We start from the raw sequence: 6120 nt of genomic DNA, 5'->3' as shown, positions 1-6120 counted from the left end.
GATGCGGTCTGGATTTGCCCTGATTCTATTTCCCTTCATCCTTTCCCAGCCTAACCATGTTTTAATACTTGCATGATAACGTATAAACACCCATGCATAATATATGGTGCTGTTTTATGTGTTTTTAAGATGTAAATGAACAATACCCTGCAGTATCTCTGTGCAACTTGTCTCTCCTACTCAACACGTGTTTTGAGATTTATCGTACTGACACTTACATTGCTAGTTTACTCATTGCATCTATGCTATAGGATTTTATTACACAGAAGGCCACATTTAAAGAAATCTATTCTTCTGTTGATGAAAATGTACAGGGTATGATGTTTTCTTTTTTCCTGTTTCTTTTTTTTTTATTTTAAAGAGTAAAAGAAGGATAACATAATAATAGGGGGGACTTACCAAATTACAGACAAAATGGTAGGAAATTATCAATGGTTATTGTTTGACATATTGTTATCTACAAAACAGTTTCTCAGGAAAAAAAATAGACATAATAGTGAGTTAGAGACAAAAGAGGTAGGAGATTATCAATAGTTGTTGTACTATACTTTGGTATCTTCAAAGTGGCTTCTAAAGAAAATAAATAGAGCTATACATGAGTGACCTATTGAAAAATCATTAACTATTCTCAATGGTTGTTGTAGGAAACACATAATAATAAACATACATCCATTTATGAAATAGGATAGGAACATTACAAACTTTACACAGTTATGGATAGATTAGTAGGAAAATATCAATGGCTGCTGTAATACGTGGTGGTATCTTCAAAGTGGTTTCTCAGGAAGACAGAGATATGCAAGAAGGATCTAATAGGTAGTTACAGCCGAAGGGTTGTCAAAAATAGCATATTACCTCCTCACCAGTGACTCCTTTCACTGAGGTATGATGGCTGGAAGGAAGGCCAGGATTGAAAAGAAGGACCGAGAGACTTGCACCTGTGTCTAGCAACAGGCTAACAGCTCTTTTAGAATGACTGTCCTAATAAGATCAGCAATTCACATTTCTGTCCATAATGATGGAAGCATGTTACATGTTTGTCATTCTGTTGAGTGTAAAATGACATTTCATTGTGGTTTCAGTTGGAAAATTTTAATTTTCACAAACAGTAGTGAGTTTCTTAGTTCTTAGGGTTTCCTGTGAAGTTGACATATTTCTACTGCGTTTTTCAGCTTGTCTGCAGGAATTCTTTGTATATTCTGAGAATTGAGCATTTGATTTAATACTCATTCCTAGTCTATGATTTTTTTCCTTTCACATTTTAACGACATATTTTGTTGTGTGGAAATTTAATGAATCAATTAATTTCTTTATGATTTGTCAATTTTTTGTCCAGCATAAGATTTTCTTCCCACCTAAACGTAGTATTTGCCTATACTTTCTTCTAACAACTTCAAAGTATTGCTTTTTGTAGCTATTTAATCCACTTGACATTTATTATTGTGTACGGCAAGAGGTAGGAATGGCTTCTGTATATGTTTCTTCATGGAGAAATAACTTTTTCAGCACCAATTATTGAACAATCTACTTCTGTTAATTACAAAAAGCCTCTGGTGCTGTGGGTCTGTTTTAGTCACTTGCCCGTCACTGAAACATAATCCCTGACTCCTACAACTTAAAGGAGGAGAGTTTTATTTTGGTTCGCATTTCAGAGGGTGCAGTCCAAGGTCGGCTCACCCAGAGAATCACAGGAGATCGATTTGATGAATGGGACAGGGCAGCCTCACAAGAGTCCCCGGGACGCCAGGAGGTGGTGTCACTCGGTACAGGAAGGGCATTCCTTCTCCCCGCCCCATCTTCCTGCCTCTTTACCTGGAGTGATCAGAAGCCCTATTTAGTGAGGCGGAGAGGAGGCAGCACTGGGGAGCAGCAGCACCATGGGTACCTCCTTCTTGACGGCAAAGATAGCCTGACTTGGGGGGAAGAGAGAAACCTCAACCTCATCAGAGGTTAAATTTCGATGCTTAAAACATGGAATTGGTTTTCTGTTTTGTGATTTTGGCCTCCTTAAAATTGAGCAAATTTTTTCTTTTTGTTTTTTTTTGGGTACAGGTTCTCCCTAACATGCTAAGTTGCCCAGGTTAGGCACAAACTTGTAATCCTCCTGCCTCAGCCTCCCATGGTAGTGGGATTACAGGTATGCTACACTACACCAGGCTTCTTAAAATTTTTAATCCAACAGCGACATAAAATTCATGGTGCTGGGCAAGATTAATCCACTAACAGCTTTAAAAAGAAAAGGAGAGGGAAGAAAGGGTATTAGGAAGTTTCAATTGCAGTATGATTATATTTCATAATTTTGAGAGTTCATTCTATTGGCTGCATTTACTTGACAATGTTTTTATTTTGCCTTCACTCTTGAAAGCATGAAATCCTAGGTTATTTTCTATCACTAGAGTGATAACGGCCCCTTTTCTTCTGACATCTATTACTCTTGAAGAGAAATCGCGGTCACTATAATTATCATTTGTGTTTCTGAATGTCTTAAGAGAGGCTCTGGCAGGCTTATTCTAGAGACTGTCTTTTCAGGACCTTTGAGTATCAGACAGTCCAGAAGACAAAGATGGCAGCTCTTTCTGGTGCAGCTTTGTCCAGAGCCCAGAAGTTAGAAAGTGTCTCTCTGAGTTCCCTCCGCTCTCCTGAACACAGATATTCCTCCCACTCCCTGTGCGCTGGGAGATATATTAAGCCCAGTTTTGTTGTTTGTGTTTTTTTTCCCCCTTGGAGCAGAAAGAGTATCATCTGCTTAGGAAGTTTACTAAATTTACATAGTTAATCACCTTAATGAACTTGTCTTGAATATTTAATCGCTGTTAAGTAGTGATACAAATAATCCAACAGTTGCAGTTTTTGCCGTAAAAACTTTCTCTTGACAATTTCCATTTACCAAAACTATTTTTTTTTTTTTTTTTTTTGAATACTGGGGATCAAACCCAGGGTCACTTCCATGCTGGGCAGGCGCTTTGCCCCTGAGCCATACCCCAGCCCTATGAAGACTAATTTTGAGTTTAGCTGTCATTGTTTATCTTTTTCCTTAGTATTTGTTTCCAACTATGCACTTGATTTTTGTTTTTTGTTTGTTTTCTTGAGACAGGGTCTCACTATGTAGTTCAGGCTGGCCTTGAACTCACTATGTTGCCCAGGCTGGCTGTGAACTCCTGGTGATCCTACTGCATCAGCTTCTTGAGTGTGGAGATTGCAGGTGTGCGCTACCATGTCCTGCTTGATTCATTTTTGTAAATTTACCTCATTCACCTTTCCCTCGTTACCAGTTGTCTTGGGACTTTAAGATCAGAGCTGCTACCCCTGAAACCACAGTCAGTGTCAGCGATCCCCCTGTTCCCCTCCCTCTCCCTCCCCAGAGGGAATAGGTATGTTACATTTCCCATTTTATAGCTTTCCACTTCTTCCTATTGCCCTTTACTGCCAAAAGTTCTACACAGTAATTTGAAAAGTAGGACACTAAAACATCCATTTCTGAATGATCTGCTAACTACTGGGCTGTAATTGTATTCAGAATTGATATTTCAGCCAAAACTTTAGCTATTTTATTCAACTGGAGAGGTATTTTTGTGGCTGATTATTCCTGCTTATGGTTTTGCCTAGCGCTTTTATTTCAGTTATATTTTTGTGCCACGCTAGATATTTTTTCCATTTATTTGCACAAATCTAGATAAAAATCTTAACAGAGACATAAAAGTCTTATGTTAAGCCAAGAAGAGTATGGAAATCAGAAGTGATGCATACATCCTTCTACCTTTGTTTTTTCTGAGATTTATCACTACAGGATAGATTCACCCTGAGAATATGATGGTTAATACAGCTTTGCCAAGTTCTCAAGCACCTGAAATTATGAAGCTAAAACTTCTCTTATATGCTTCCTGGGAATGAGAGGGAAAATGTGCTCAGGTAAATTACCTGTGACAGAAAAATAAATGTCAGCTCTGTAGATGAAGCCAGTCTTGAGTGTCACACTGAGTGTCTTCCGGGTGGGAACATTCTCCTCACTTGAGTTCCTCTTATGAAGACATCCACAGCCCTTCACCCGGGAAGTGAAGGAAGGGTAGCAGAGCAGAGGACTATTTCATCTCTTGTCCTGTAGGTGACAGGCAGACATCCTAATGGAGTCTACAGTGGCCCAGCTAGCTGTCCCTGGCTGGCCCGGCATCTTAGTCTCAGTGAGCCCCACACATTATTTGCCACAGCCCTGGGGGCGAGGTGGGGTGTCCAAGATCGAGGTGGCAGTAGATTCAGTGGGTGTCAAGGCTGCATGGTGTGGTGTCCCCAAGCCAACCATCCATCAGGTAGGTCCTTATTAACAAGTGAGGCTGGAGCCAAGCTAGGCTGAGATTGGTACATGGATTCTTGAGGCCTCCGTGTAATTTTTAATAAGCACAGGTGAAGCTTCCCAGAGTTGAGGATTGTAGAATGTTCCCTCAGTCCTAGACAGCTAGATCTGACCTCTGGAGCTGTGGCACCGTCACCTGGGAGGAGTCCCAGCTGTCAGTGTGCTCAGCAAGCACCCAGGGGAGTGACAACCCAGGTTCAGAGTGAATTCTTGTCCTTTGCCTGGTTGGCCCCTTAATCTGTCGCATCTGACTAACTGTTGCCTTATGCCTGGAGATGCAGGACCAGGGAGTGTGTTCAACATGGAGGCAAAGGAACAAAACGAGGGGGAAAATACCAGAATTCAGATATTAGTATAAAAAACTCACCCACCCATAAATGCATAGGAATAACTAATTTGCATTTTCAATGTGTCATAATCCAGGTTGCTGCTGGGATATTAAGACACAGTGGTAACTTGGCTAAGTGACTGATTAGAAAATCTCATCTATTTTTTAAGATATGGAAAGGCTTGTTGGATATACTGAATCTATTACTTGAGGCTTTTTTTTTTTTTTTTGCATGTGTGTGAGGGAGCAGATTTTGGAGACTATCCATTTTCTATCTTATTTGATTTTAATTTAATTTTAAAAATTCATAATGAGCACATATCATTTTCTATCATTAGAAAAATCCAAACTGTGATGAAAAGGTTGGGGCTGTGAGATTTCACTTTCTATCCCTGGTGCACACCTGGGGTGGTTGCTATGGAATCCTCTGGAAAGCGGGTTTGACACACACTTCCCTGTCTCCCTGCATAGCCCTCAGCATGCACTGCTGCTGCGCCAGTGTTGCTGGAGTCTCTCGTAGACACTGGGCAGAGGCGACCTTGTTATGATAGCACTCTAGAAGGGCCGCTGTGGACAGGACTTCACCCACATAGGACCTCTGGGTGCTGATTCACTGGCGACAATCCCTCAAGGCTTGAGGCGGCCTGTGGGCCTGGTAGTGATCTCTTGCCCATCTCTGTTGGGTGGCTGAGTGAAGACCTGACTGGGGAAGTCGAAGATGTGGAGGAAACTGGAAAGACCAGCTCATCTCCTCTCTGCTAGGACAGGGACAGCAAAGGAAAATGTAAGAAGAAGCAGGGCATGGTGGTGCACACCTGTGATTGCAGGATTCTGGGTGGCTGAGGCAGGAGGATTCTAAGTTCAAGCATAGCCTGGGCATCTTAGTGAATTAGTGGATAGTCCGTCTCAAAAAAAAAAAAAATAAAAAAAAAATAAAAAGGGCTTTGGTATGTAGCTCCTGGGTTCAATTCCCAGTTCTGAGTAAAAACAAAACAACTCCCTCCAAAAATAGCCTAAGGAGTGGTAAAATTTGTCCTCCTCTTGAGCAGAGGGTTACATACAAATCATGATGCCCTAAGTCATCTGGCAAGGAGTGTTCCCCAGGCCAAAGGAGGGCTGGAAGGGGCAGGTTCTGTAACCTTTCTGTTTCCCCTTAAGGAAAATGGAAAAATAATGTAATAGTAAAATGTATATTACTGTGAATCCTCCTCAAAATACTCCCTCTTGCTTCACACACACTCATCCCATCCTTCTTGCCACTTTCTGAAGCAATTCTGGGCTGCCTCGGTGTCTTGAATTGATTCCAATCATTTACCTTTCATGGTCATTTTTGGAAGAGTCAGAAGTTGCATGGTGCCAGATCTGGTGAATAAGATGGATGAGGACACAGTGTCATGTTTTTAAGAGCCTTATTTTCCCTTGGGTGACACTGCAGCAGCATTCA

This window comes from Chinchilla lanigera, unplaced genomic scaffold (assembly GCF_000276665.1).
Source record: "Chinchilla lanigera isolate Chin_1 unplaced genomic scaffold, ChiLan1.0 scaffold00025, whole genome shotgun sequence".
NCBI classification, from domain to species: Eukaryota; Metazoa; Chordata; class Mammalia; order Rodentia; family Chinchillidae; genus Chinchilla; species Chinchilla lanigera.
Note: the sequence above shows the minus strand (reverse complement) of the source record.